This window comes from Canis lupus, chromosome 6 (assembly GCF_011100685.1).
Source record: "Canis lupus familiaris isolate Mischka breed German Shepherd chromosome 6, alternate assembly UU_Cfam_GSD_1.0, whole genome shotgun sequence".
In the NCBI taxonomy this organism is placed as follows: Eukaryota; Metazoa; Chordata; class Mammalia; order Carnivora; family Canidae; genus Canis; species Canis lupus.
The window spans coordinates 75,891,408-75,906,373 of record NC_049227.1 but is presented as its reverse complement, the minus strand read 5'-3'; the positions used below and the strand labels follow the sequence as shown (position 1 = coordinate 75,906,373).

Below are 14,966 nucleotides of genomic sequence, written 5' to 3'. Positions count from 1 at the left end.
GATTTATGTACCTATTTTAAAGAGAAAAAGACTCAGGGCGAGGGGCAGAGGGAGAAGGAGAGAGAATCCCAAACAGACTCCATGTAGAGCTCTTGAGTCTGATGTGGGGCTCCATCCCAGGACCCTGAGATCACCATCTGAGGCTGAAACCAAGAGTTGACCACCCAACCATCTGTACCATCCAGACCCCCGTACCTGCATTATTTTAAATAAACTTGCCTTCTACTTGAAGTCCACCTGTACTGTGACTTTTTCTTTAGACTAGAAATTGATAAACATTTGGAATTTATATGAAACTCAAAGTTTAATATACTGTACTGTTTTATTTTGAGAAAGAAAATTTCAAGAAATAGATTTAAGGATGACACAGTCCTTGAAAAAATATCATCAAATTATTAAAAAGTATATACATACATAAAAGCTAATTCCTTTCTTTTTTTTTATTTATTTTTATTTTTATTTAAATTTTCTTTTTTTTTTTTAATTTTTATTTATTTATGATAGTCAGAGAGAGAGAGAGAGAGAGAGGCAGAGACACAGGCAGAGGGAGAATCAGGCTCCATGCACCGGGAGACCGACGTGGGATTCGATCCCGGGTCTCCAGGATCGCGCCCTGGGCCAAAGGCAGGCGCCAAACCGCTGCGCCACCCAGGGATCCCGCTAATTCCTTTCTTATGTACCAGTAATGAACAAATGGAATTTTATTTTATTTTATTTTATTTTTATTTTTTTTAACAAATGGAATTTTAAATTGAAAACACAACATCATTTACATTAGCACTCCTCAAATTATACTTAGATATAATTTAACAAAATATGTACAAGATGTATATAATGAAAACTATAAAACTCTGATGAAAGATATCAAAGAAGAATGAGATAAATAGAGATACATTCTATGTTAATGTATAGGAAGACTCAATAATATGAAGATATAGGTTCCTTCCAATTTGATCTATAGATTTTTTTTGATCTATAGATTTAATACAATCCCAATCAAACTTCCAGCCAGTTATTTTGTGGATATGAATAAATTGATCTTAAGTTTTATATACAGAGGCAAAAAGCCCCGAATATGTAACACATTATTGAAGGAAAAGAGCAAAGTTAGAGTGAAGTACTGACACTACCTGACTTCAAGACTTACTACAATGAGACTGTGTGGTATTGACAAAATAAACAAATAGAACAATGGAATAGAATAGAGCCCTTAAATAGACGGCTATCAATGTAGCCAACTGATCTTTGACAAAGGAGCAAAGACAATACAATGGAGCAAAGACAATCTTTTCAACAAATAGTACTGGGGCAACTCAACATCAACATGCCAAAAAAAAAAAAGAGTCTAGACACAGATCTTACACCCTTTACAGAAACTAACTCAAAATAAATCATAGACTAAATAAATAAATAAATAAATAAATAAATAAATAAAAAATAAATCATAGACCTAAACATAAAACACAAAAACTCTAAAACTCCTAGAAGATAAGAGAAAATCTATATGACCTTGGGTATGGCAATGACTTTTTAGATACTACACCAAAGGCATGATCCATGAAAGAAAGAATTGATAAACTAAGATTTAAAACTTTTGTTCTTTGAAGGACAATGTAAATGAGAAGATAAGCCACAGACTGGGAGAAAATTTTTGCAAAAGTCACATCTAAAAACAAAAAAAAAGTCACATCTGATGAAAAACTGTTATCCAAAATATACAAAGAACTCTTTTTTTTTTAATAAGTTTTTATTTATTTATTTATTTATTTATTTATTTATTTAGAGCATGAGCAGGGGGAGGGGCTGAGGGAGAAGGAGAAGCAAATTCCCTGCTGACCAGGGAGGCTGATGTGGGGCTCCATCCTAGGACCCTGAGATCAGGGCCTGAGCTGAAGGCAGACACTTAACCAGCTGAGCCTACCCAGGTGTTAAAATATACAAAGAACTCTTAAAGCTCAAAACAAGAAAACAAACAACCTAATTAAGAAATAGGCCAAAGATCTCAACAGACATTTCACCAAAGGAGATACACAGATGGAAAATAAGCACAGCATATGTCGCCAGAAAAATGCAAATTAAAACAACAACGAGGTACCACTACATGCCTTTCAGAATGGCCCAAATCCAGAACATTGACAACACCAAATGCTGATGAGAATTTTGAAGCAACAGGGATTTTTCAATCACTGCTTTTGGCAATGTAAAATGGTACACTCACTTTGGAAGACAGCTTGGTGATTTCTTACAAAAACAAATGTAATCTTACCATACAATCCTGCAATTGCTGTCCTTGGTATTTACCCAAAAGAGTTGTGATTTTATGTCCACGAAAAATCTGTATATGGATGTTTGTTTATAGCAGCTTAATTAATAATGCCAAAACCTGGAAGTAACCATGATGTCCTTCAGTAGGGGAATGGATAAACTGTGATACATGCAGACAATGCAATATTATTCAGTGCTAAAAAGAAAATGATCTATCAAGCCACAAAAAGACGTGGTGGAAACTTAAAATGCTTATTACTAAGTGAAAGAAATCAATCAGAAAAGGCTACACATTGTATGACTCCAACTGTATGACATTCTGGAAGGGCAAAATCTGTGGAGACTGTAGAAAGATCAGTGGTTGTCAGGGTGCGGGATGGACAAGTCAGGAAAGCACAGAGAATTTTTAGGGAATATTTAGGGAAATAAAGCTACTCTATGATACTATAATGAATACACATCATTATATATTTGCCCAAACCCAAAATATGTACCACACCACGAGTGATCCTTAATGTAAACCATGAACTTTGGTTGATTACGATGTGTCAGTACAGGTTCATCAGATATAAAAAATGTAATACTCTGGTGAGGGATGTTGATAATGGATGAGAGAATGCAGGAGTGAGGGCAGGGCGTAGATGGAAATCTTTGCATCTTCCACTCAGTTTTGCTATAAATCTAAAACTGCTCTAAAAAAGTCTACTAAAAATATGTATACATATATGGACATAATTTTATGCAAATGCAATTGTACAGTATTTTTTTCAGGTAACTTGAAAATCTTTTACTTGACTCCTCCCATTTCTCAATAATAATAATAATAATAATAAAATAACTTCTATTGAGAATTCACTATGCTCTGGGCTATTTACTTTGTGTACATCAACTCACTTAATCATCCTAACAACTGTATGATGTCTATACTGGAATCATCTCCATCTTGTAGATAAAAAAAAAACTAAGGGACGCAGAGGCCAAGCTACTAGTCTTAAGTAACATAGTTAAGTGGTACATCTCATGTTTGAGTCTATAAAATTGGACTCTAAATGGAAGCTCTTTACCATTATTTTATAAGGACTATTTATAAACAGCTTTCTTTCTTTTTCTCTATTTTTCTCAAGGCTCCGAGAATTCTATCATATACACATACATTTAAAGTTTTTGATAGTCAATTCTGTAAGTATGGGATTATATTATATGTAGAATTATTTTCATCTTGCTTTTCTCTTTCTTTCTTTCTTTCTTTCTTTCTTTCTTTCTTTCTTTCTTTCTTTCAGAGAGAGAGAGCACAAGCAGGGAGAGTGGCAGAGGGAGAGGGAGAAGCAGGCTCCCCACTGAGCAGGGAGCCCAAAATGGGGCTTGACCCCAGGACCCTGGGATCATGACGAGCCAAAGCCAGACGTTTAATGGACTGAGCCACCAAGGTGCCCCTCATCTTGCTTTTCTCATCCAACAATACCTTCGGAAATTTTTAGTCAACTGTTGCAGCTCTAATTCATTCTTTTTTTGATGTGATCATAATATTCCATTCTCCGATATATCAATCATCACCTAATTCATCGTTCCCCATAAATATCCTTATACATTTATCTTTATGTGCTGGTTGTTTTATTTATGTGAGGTAGATTCCCAGGTATGGAATTATAGATTCAATGACTATATATACCTGCGCATAGATTGTCTTATTCATAAGGATAATTCTAGTACTTTCATCACAGGGTTGTACTGAGGATCACACAAGCCAATTCATACAAACATATAGAGTAGTGCCTAAGTAAAATAAGTAGTCAGCATCCTCAGGGGTTATCTCTTGTGGGTTTTTGACAGCTTGTTAGGTATAAAATGATATTTGTAGTCATGGCAAATCTAAATTCCTTGATCAGTAGTGATTTTGAACACCTTTTCATATATGGTTCATCGTTCAGATTTGCTTTTCTATGACTTGTATATTCATTATCTTAACTTTTTTCTAAGTTTTCTTAGAAAAGAGAATTTTTCTTTTGCCTTTAAAAAAGTCAAAAAAATAAATAAATAAAAATCAATTTGGAAGACCTCTTTGTAGATTACATACAGATAATTAAGCCTCTGTCGGCAGTATTTCCAAACACTTGCTTACCTATTGGGGTTTCTTTTGTCATACCAAAATCTTTTATCTTTAAAATCAAATATGTTTTTTGTTTCTGAGTTTCAAGGCTAGGGGTGGAGAGCTCTCCAACCCTGAGCCTGTCCTTAGAGTCTCCTAGATTAGACTCCAGCAAAACTTACTAAAGAGATCCACTCCTTTTACTGTGGACCTAATGTTGGGCTCTCATTTCCATTCACCGCTCCTCTCACTTCTGTTCTAATACCATGTTGATACGATCACGTGAACAGTTAACTGAATGAAGTAGAAATGGATAGAGGACAAGCAGAAGGGAGTTTATTCTCATCTCTGTACTTTTATTTATTTTTTAAAGAGATTTTTATGTATTTATTTTGGAGAGAGCACAAGCAAGGGGAGGGACAGAGGGAGAGGAGAGAGAGAATTTCAAGCAGACTCTACACGAAGTAAGGAGAGCCCAATGCAGGACTAGATCTCATCATTTTCAGGTCATGACCTGAGCCAACATCAAGTCAGCCGCTTAACCAACTGGAGCCACCCAGACTGCCCTCATCTCTGCATCTTTAAAACTGTTTTGTTTTGTCAAATGGGTTATTCTATCTCTCAACTCCACCTCTGTGAGGTCTCGGTCAGATACAATGAGACCAGATTATTTTTCCACTTTTGTTCAGATATTAATAAATATGAAAGCTCCAACCACTCATCTAATATAAAACTTCCTGTTACCCCAAGCCTGTGCCTACCTTAGGCTTGGCACTGAGAGGGTAAGGAGGCAGCATGGTCAGTCGTTATCATTCCTGTGGGTCCTTCACTTGCTTCTCTTTCATTTCCTGTTTCCTGCTCCTCTCGGGTGGCAGGACGTCAGCATCACAGTCTCAGGGATGTAGGAGGGCTTACGACTGGTGCCGTCTGTAGATCTCTCTTGGCTGTGAAGTGTCCCTGGTCTTGGTAGTCATCCAAAGCTAACTCTCTTGGAACCATCTATCTTGACCACTCCTGACCCACACATCCCTATGGATTGTCCCCTCACAGGTCCTCTGACTGTTACTCGTCACTTCTCACCTGGCAGATCCTAGTAGTACACTCTGCACGTAGACTCTCGCTCAGCCTTCACGATAGGTTTCTTGGGTGGATGTCTTATTCTAGCTCCTTTCTGTGAGGACCACATCGTGCTCTGATACCTTCACCCAACTATTGCAGAATTATCGATTGCTTCAACTCTTTGCCCTTTCTTTGCCCTACTACCAACCCAGTACCAACCATCTATTCTCTTTTACATTTTTTCAGGTATCAAGAGGTCATCTTTACACACCCTAAATTCCAGGAGATCCATTTTAAGTCAGTGGTCTTCTGAAATCCCAGTGTTTTGGCTCACATATGGGAGATGGGGAAAATATGTCTCCTTTCCCCTTGGGGAGCAGATGGATGATAAATACACAGCACATTGAAATTTGTTTAAAACAAAATCCTTGCTACCCACATCTTGATCAACTTCTTTACCTCCTCTTACAAGAAGACGGACAATGGGTTGCAAAACCTGTTTTACAACCTCTGATGCTGTCCTATGTAAATAGGTTCAGAACCTATTGTTTTAAACCTTTCAGGCACACAAGTAGTCATACTTACCCCTCTGTTCCATGTACAAGTAGTCATACTTACCCCTCTGTTCCATGTACAGAAGATTTTTGATGTGTTCTGGTATTTAATATACCAGTGGTCCCTTATTGTCCTTTTTCATAATTTTCTTGGCTCTTTTCAGGCATTCATTCTTATAAACTTATTTCATCCACCACCTCTTACCCCCAGAAATGAGCAACTTTATTCTCATCTCTGCACCTTATTTATTTTTTTAAAGACTTTTATTTATTTATTTTGGAGAGAGAGAGAGAAAGAGAGAGAGAGAAAGAGAAAGCACAGCAGGGAGAGGACAGAGGGAGAGGAGAGAATTTCAAGCAGACGCTGCGCTAAGTGAACAGAGCACAGTGCAGGGCTAGATCTCATGACCTTGAGATCATGACTTTGAGCTGAAATCAAGGGTCAGCTGCTTAACCAACTGAGCCGCCCAGGTTTCCCTCATCTCTGCATCTTTAAACCTGTTTTGTTTTGTCAAATAGTTTTTCTGCCCCTCAGCTCCACCTCCATGGAATTCTAACTGGAATTTGTATTAAAATACGATGTTAATTTTGTGACAATATGTTTATGTTTATCAAATCTCCCCATCTAGGTACATGGAACTTTCTTTCAATGATTTCTTCTTGTTCTTTTTTTTTAATTACATCTACTCCTACACAGTTTATATTTTATAGGCGTTGCTCATATTGTGAGTAGCATATCTTTTTACACTTCCTCTGTAGGTACTTATGTAGGTGTTAAGGTATTGATTTTCATGTATGTTCTTCTATTTGGCCAGCTTGCTCCATTACCTTATTAATTCCAGCAGATCGTTTTTGTTTTTCACCAGTCTTAGGTGTTTTTAGGAATACTAAAAATATTCCTAAATACTAAAAGTATTCCCAGGAATACTATCAAACCATCAGCTTTCTCTTCTGATGTTTATGCTAGTTATCTAATTTTTTTTTTGTTTGCTTCCTCATCTTGATTTCATGAAAACTTCCAAAGCAAATTTTAATAAAATGATTTTAAGGCTTTTAACCATTTAGGATAATAAATTATATTATATTATATCTTTTTAATTTTTATTTATTTATGATAGTCACAGAGAGAGAGAGAGGCACAGAGACACAGGCAGAGGGGGAAGCAGGCTCCATGCAGGGAGCCCGACGTGGGATTCGATCCCGGGTCTCCAGGATCGCACCCTGGGCCAAAGGCAGGCGCCAAACCGCTGCGCCACCCAGGGATCCCAGATAATAAATTTTAATAAGATGATTTTAAGGTTTAATCATTTAAGATAATAACCAAATAGAGTTTTGGAAATAATTTTTATTACATGTAAGTACTTTCCTTGTGTTGCAATTTTACTTAAAGGTTTATTAAAAATAATGACTATATTTTTTCAAATGCATTTTTATCACATGTTGTTATAATCATATGAATTTTTCCCTAATTTGCTGTTTTAGTGGATTAGGTTGCTAGATTTCCTAATCTTAAACCTAAGCTTATTGGTCATTTATAACTTTCTTTAGATACATTGCTGGAGCCTATTTTCCATTAAATAATATTGTTTTGTAGCTTTACTTCTCCCTCCTCCATATTTTTCCCTCTCTCTCTTCTTTTCCTCCTTCTTTTTATATTATCATTGTCATGTTTTCCTATTAAGATTATGTTAGCATCATAAAATTAACCTAAGAAACTTCCTCCCTCTGCTATGACTGCAGTAGTTTAAGTCCTTGTTACTCCAAGTGTGGACTATGGACCAGCAGTATTAGCAACAGCTTGTTGGAAATTTATAATCGTGGGCATAACATTATAGCTACTTTATTAGTAACTGCATTTAACACTAACTAGATCCTTCGGAGTTTCCTATGAACATGAACACTGAAATTCTCTGAGCTGTTGGGGCACCTGGATGGCTCATTCGGTTGAAAGTCTGGCTCTTGTTTGTGACTCAGGCCATGATCTCAGAGTCCTGGGATCAAGCTCCACATCGAGCCCAGCCACTCCATGCTGAGCGGAGAATCTGCTTAAGATTAGCTTTCTCCCTCTGCTCCTCCCACCTCCCCCCCCAACCCACACACACTCTGCCTCTCTCAAATAATTAAAAAAAAAATTTTTTTTAAATGAAATTCTCTGAGCTGCATGTAATCACTTTTCAATGGTTGAAATTTCCTCGCTTTTCTCATCTCTGTTCTTTGGTCTATTCAAATTTTCCCTCTTTCTTAAGTCAACATTGGTAATGCTTATTTTGCTAAGATATCATCCACTTCTGAGTTGTCATATCTGTTGCCATAATTACTATTAGTATTCTCATATAATTATTTTTATAAAGATTTTATTTATTTATTCGCGAGAGACAAACACAGAGAGAGGCAGGGACACAGGCAGAGGGAGAAGCAGGCTCCGTGCAGGGAGCCCAATGTGGGACTCAATCCCAGGACCCTGGGGTCACGTCCTGAGCCAAAGACAGATGCTCAACCACAGAGCCACCCAGGTGCCCCGGTTAAAGGAATTTTAATGAATAACCATGGAGTTATGAATGGGGGGAATACGACTTTCAGGTCTACTTATAATAAAAACTACTGTATGAGGAACCCAATTTTAATGCTCCAGTATATTTGAATAAAATTACCCAATGGTCTTTTTGGTTCGATTTTCATATTCATTTCTTTCTATGGTCATATTTATACTTCAGAAAAATCACTCCAGACAACAAAAGATCTATGAATATATTTAAAGATTTCCTATCATCTGCTGTTTATCATTCATTTGGGAAGAAAATTCCTTCATTAAAAAGTTAGTTTCATTTAAAACACGTAAGCAACACGGTTAGTAGTGTGGCAATAACGGTGTGCTTCCACTATTTACTCTTTAGACTTTTTGTGGACAAAGAGTGAGTACTGCTGTTCCCTCGATTGTCTAGTATTTGCTTAGTTATTTAACAAATATTTATTAAGCATTTTCTGTAAGCCAGAAACAGAGGTAGGTGCTTAGGATACTAAGATGACATTGCCCCCTTCCTTCCAGGAACATATAATTTAGCAAAAGACATTTAAACAAAGAATTTCAATTAAAAACAATAAGAACTATTATGGAACCCATATCTGTGGGAAGGAAACTAATTCTGGGGATAGGAACTTCAGATAAATTTGCCAAAAGAAGAGAAGTTTGACCTGAGATATATATGAATTAGCTCCTCTGGCGAGGAAGGGGGAAGAAAGTCCCAGGATAACCATGTGTATAAAGACCCATAATCATGAAAGGACATTGGTATGTTCAAGGAACTAGACATAGCTTGGTACGACTGGAGAGGGGTGGGGATGTGCTGGTTTGCAACCCTCTTAGAGCTTCCCTGGTGTAATCTGAAACTGGCCCCTGGTCTCAGAGGACAAAGAAAGACCAAAAGAAAGAGGCAGACCAATCTAGGTTGGTAGTAGCAGTTTTTATTTGTCTGTTTGTTTTTTTTTGTTTTGTTTTGTTTTTTGTTTTTTTGTTTTTGGTAGTAGCAGTTTTAATAAGCAAAGGGAACTTGCAAGATAACTGAGGGTTTGGGATGCCAGGTAAAGGAATTTAAGCTTTTTGTAGGCAGGGCATGCCATGATCAGTTTTGCACCTTTGTTTTCAACATTCCTTCTGGTAGAATGGAGGCGTTATAGATACTCCAGGGGACAGGTAATAAAGGACCTGAGATAAGACAAAACATTAGGATTGCTCATGACTGGCATCGAATAGTAATTTGTTGAATGACTAAATTAATGAAGAATGAGTATAGCTTGATGCTGGTAGTGCACCACACATGTATACAGAGCTCTAGGGACAAAGTCCTTTCTTGAGAGGAGGCACTCGAGTGCTGACATGGTCAAAACTACACTTTAGAAAAACAATGTTGCCCGTAATGTGCAAGGTCAACTGGAAAGGGAATAGACTGAGGTACACTCCTGCTCAAGGAGGCAGCAATGAGCATGAAGAAGTGAGCATGTATTTAAAAGATACATTGATCCTGAAAAGATTAAGAGAATTAGGGTTGTTGCTAGCGAAGGATGAAGGGGGTCAGGAATTTTTTTTTTTTTTTTTTAACAGGAGGAGCTTGACCATGGTTGTATATCCTGAGGGAATGGAGCTGGATGGGAGGATATAATAAAAATGTAGAAGAAGGTCAAGGATGGGATTTAGACTTTTAGAGTCTTCATTCACTGACCCCATGACAAATCACATAAACTCTTTGAACTTCAGTTTCTCACTTATAAAATTGAGGTAATTCCTACTCTCTGGGATTATCGTAAGGATTAGAAAATACAGTTGACATTGGATGATGTCAGTCGGGCTTGAACTGCACAGGTTCACTTACGCTCGGCTTTGGTAAACTACAGTAACGTAGATGTGTTTTCTCTTTACGATTTTCTTGATAAGTTTCTTCTCTCTAGCCACCTTTATTGTAGGAATAGAATATACAATATATATTGTATAACCTACAAAATGTGTGTTTATCCACTATTTATGTTATCAGTGAGGCTTTGGGTCAAGAGTAGGCTTTTGGTAGTTCAGTTTTGGGGGAGTCAAAAGTTATATGCGGATTTTTGACAGCACGTTTTTGACAGTGTGGGGTGGGGGGTATCAGCCCCCCAAACCCCTGCATTGTTCAAAGGTCAACTGTAATTATGTAGAACCCTAAGAAGAAGGTTCTAATGCAACAAAGGAAGTTGTTATAACTATTATTATTGTAAGAGTGTGACTTTCAGATAAGACAAAAGACAATAAAGGAGTGGTAAAAGTTGGGGAGCAGAAGAGAAAATTGAGTTCACACTTACTTTTCTGTGAAGTTACTAAGAAGAGAAGGTGGAAGAGAGTCCTGGAGTTGGGGTTTGAAAAAGAGTAGGGAGAGCTTTCATAGCTATAATGGCCATTCAAAAAAGAAATTGACCCAGTTGTGGACAACTGGGAATTTATGATTGGTTTAATGGATGAGAAGAGAGAATCTTAAAGTACTGACATTCCTGTTACATAAAAAACAAACAAACAAAAATTAGTGGAAGAGTTGAAATTTCTCTACTAATTTCTTGACCTATGTTTTCTTATTATTTTATACCTTTTCTTAAATATTTTAAACCTGTGCAGAAAAGCTCATTTTAAATTGTTAACAGAACACTGTTACAGCAGAAATGGGAAAAGGGCCATAGGAAGAGAACGTATTAAGAGGTATATGGAGAAAAGAGTTTTCCCTTTTGAAATATTTCATACTTGGTTTCTTACCATGAGGCCTCTCTGACCATTTATAATCATGCTAAGAATGGGCATTAGGAATCTAAAGATGACTGAATATGTGGTGTTTTCCAAACAGTTTTCACCAAAGAGCCTTTTTTTTTTTTAACAGATATTCAGATATTCCTAGGGCATAGTTTGGGGAGGTTTGGTCTAGTATGTCTTATATATCTGGCTTTCCTCTTCCTAGATACCACAATCTTCCGGATAAGAAGTCATTTTCTCCTCAAGTTCTCCATATGCCTCCATCACCAATCCGTTCTTGTTGGAAAGACTAAACTCAGAATGGTCTTTCGGTTCCTCCAGCCATGGTTCTCAACTGGCGTTGGTGGAAATGGGGGGGGGGGGGCAGGGTATGCAGCTGGCCCCCAGGAAGGATACCTGCTCTGCAGTAGGCCAGGCAATCCTGCAACATGGGGAGCTACTTCCTTTGAAATGTCTTCTCTGTGATATAAAATTGTCAGCAACAATGTCAAGAGCTTTCCAATTGCTATATTGCCAGTTGAAAAAGGTTTCGGCATGGCTGGATGGCTCGAGTCACCTTATCATACGTTTTATATCTTATCTCTGTGGTGGTTTGTGAGCTGTGGAAAAAGACCTCACCCCCTTTCTCCATTAGACGACGAGGCCTGAGTGTGGCCTGCCTCCGCAAAGATCCAAAAATGTCAAACACGTCAAAAAGTAGCTTTCTGACCTCAGTGCTATTCCTTCAGGCCACCTGCCTTCAGGCCACCACCCTATCTCTGGCCTGCCATGGGCTTCTAAGGACCTTTTTTTTTTTTTTTTTTTTTGAGAACTGTCGAGTATTACTATTTTTCTCATTTTACGTAGGAGGAAACGGAGACGAAGGTTAAGTACACTGACTGCTCAAGGTCACAGAGAGCAGGTGCGAGGGCCGAGCTTCAAACCCAAGCACTCTGACGCCAAAACTCTTTACTGTTTACTGACGGCCAAAAGTGCCTGAGTCAGTCATTCCTCACATTTTCCAGTCATATTTTGCTCCTTTTATATCGCTGCAGAATGCATTCTAATGATTTCTGTTTTACTTTCTCATCCCAAATGCCTGAAAGTCTGTTCTATTCTCAGCCCAGATACTCACTGAATGTGTTCACATGAGCACGTCACTTCTATTTTCTGCATCTCATCACTAAAACAAAGCAACTGTGCTAGAAACTCGCTCTCCAACGTGTCTTTTGTTTTTTTTTCCAATGTGTCTTTTGATATTAAATTTAGTAATTGCATCACAGTGTTAAGACTTTTGTTCTCAAGATATGTCACTTCCAATTATGTTGTATCAAAACCAGATTGCTTCTTTTTGTTGTTATTTTTAAAACTTGTTTCCACTGGCAAGTGAAGGTGTGTGTCGTAAGTGATATCTGGAGGGCTTTGGCCCCCTGCAGTGATCTACAAACCCACAAATTAAGCTCTTTAGGACTTCTCTCTGGGCCCCCAATTCCCTTATTATAATTTCATTTGCAAAAGCCTAAGGGAGAGCAAGACTTTTTTTCCTTTGAGATAAAACAAAATGGATCTAATAATTTTCCATATGTATACTGACAATAATAATATGTAGACAGCCCCCCCGCCCCAACCCCAGGTCCTTATTGTGCTGTTTGCACTCTGCAGTCACAATATCCTTATCCACAGCCGGCCTTTAATGAGAGTAGTTGAGGTCTTTGTGTACATATGCAAGCAGTACAGTGACATTTTCATAGTTTTTAAAAGCATATATTACAAGAGTAATAATGAACTTTGTGTTGTGTAAGAGGCTTAAGGAGTAATATAAAAATGAGAAGTCTCCCATTTCCTCTAAAATATATGCCCCCACTGAATCCCAGTTTCTAGAATTAATAGTTTTTCAGTAGGTATTATGATGCTATTTTGTTGTTTACAAGCTAGTTTACATGAAAAATTGGCACACATCCCAGGCATTTACTCTAAAGTGGTTATTTTTTTTTATTTAAAAAGTTTTTTTATTTTTATTTTTATTTAAAAGTTTTTTGCTGGGTGGCTTAGTCGGTTAAGCACCTGCCTTTGGCTCCCACCATGATCCCAGGGTCCTGGGATCAAGCCCCCTGTGGGGCTCCTGGCTCAGTGGGGCTCCTGGCTCAGAAGCTCCTGCTTCTCCCACTGCCTCTACCCTGCTTCTCCCTCTCCCTCTCCCTGGTGCTCCTCCTGCCTGTGTGCTCTCTCTGTCAAATCAATAAAAAAAAAATCTTAAAAAAAGTTTTTTGCTAAATAATTTGCTTAACGGCAATTTCTGAATTAGGACTTTTGGCAGTATTATTATTATTGAAAAGGTAAAATAGGCCCATGGTACGAAAATGGAACACAAAAGCAAATAAACATAAAGAAAGTTACCTTCCGGCTAGGGATCCATGGCTCTCTACTACCAGAATGGTTTCTATACACATTACATCATATATCTGTCTAAAAACAATGCAACATGGTATATAGTCTTTTGAAAAAAAAAAAAAAAAGGAAGCATAACATATACTTTTCTTTGCACCTTGCTCTATTGTGTCAGAAATTAGAGCTCAGGACATGCCAGTTGGCATCAGTCTCCTACTTTGCTGCCACTCGGTGGCTATACCATAGCTCACTGACTGCTCTCCTATGGATGGACAGTTAAGCTGTTTTCCATGCTTTTGATATTAAAAATGGCAAAAATACGTATAAAGAACATCCTGGCTCATCTTTGGACACACGTAAGGAATACACGTGAAGATGAAATTGCCGAGTCGTAAGAATCCTCAATACATAATACTAAGCTGCCATCTAATAAACTCTCCTCAATTTATAAGAGTAAAAAAGGGCATCATTTAGAGCATTTTATATTGGTGCTAGCTTTTAAAGAATCCTTTATTGCAGTAACACTAAATAAAATATTCATATTTATACAACCCAGGTTTTGCTCACCAATATTGGGAGGTAAACTAATAAGGACTGTTTTATTTTATTTTTAAGATTTTATTTATCTATTCATGAGAGACACACACACACAGAGGCAGAGACACAGGCAGAGGAAGAAGCAGGGAGTCCCTTCCCTGCAGGGAGCCCAAGGGGGGACTCAATCCAGGACCCCAGGATCACGCCCTGGGCCTAAGTCAGATGCTCCACCGCTGAGCCACCCAGGTGCCCCTAATAAGGACGTTTTAGAGGCTCCTGGGTCCCTAGACATTTTACATAAAAACATACCTCTGTACAGTTACATCTGCCTCGAGAGGACTTGCAGTTGACACGTTATATTTTAAACAAAAAATATTAATTAAACATATATCAGTATCTATCAGTGTTTCGGAGTCTATCCATTTCTTCCGCCAGGCATACAAGTTTTGCGAGGCCTCTAGAAGCTCACAGGCCCTTAGGCACTGCCCTTCCAGCAGCTTCCTGGCTAAGTGTCCCTGAAGCTAATTTGCAAGGCAAATTGCCACAGTCCTTAACATTTTAAGAACTGTTTATTCTGTATTCTCTGCTTTCTTAATTGGTTCAACAGTTCCAGATCTTTAGCTAATACTTTGCAGGAACAGAAATATCCCTAACTTCCCTAGTCCTAGAAAATAGGCACAGCACTAAGTAGGTCACATCTGTATTGTTTAGGGAACAAGGAGATTTTTGTTGTTTGTTTTAAGGGAGCGACCCTTGGGGAGTAGGGCTCTGGGTGCAGGTGAGAGGTAAATCCTCACACCCACTGCTTCCCTTCTCCTGCAAAACTGTTGCTGTC

The 14,966-nt window shown here is 38.0% G+C and overlaps 1 long non-coding RNA gene across 1 annotated transcript in view; it reads left to right on the top strand.

Annotated features, from left to right (window-relative positions):
- LOC111096539 overlaps nt 1-12,398 on the top strand; it is a 28,141-nt gene extending 15,743 nt beyond the window's left edge. Inside the window, exon 3 of the long non-coding RNA XR_005360481.1 lies at nt 11,433-12,398. This is a non-coding gene — a long non-coding RNA (uncharacterized LOC111096539). The remainder of the gene's footprint in view (nt 1-11,432) is intronic.
- Nucleotides 12,399-14,966: the final 2,568 nt, after the last annotated feature.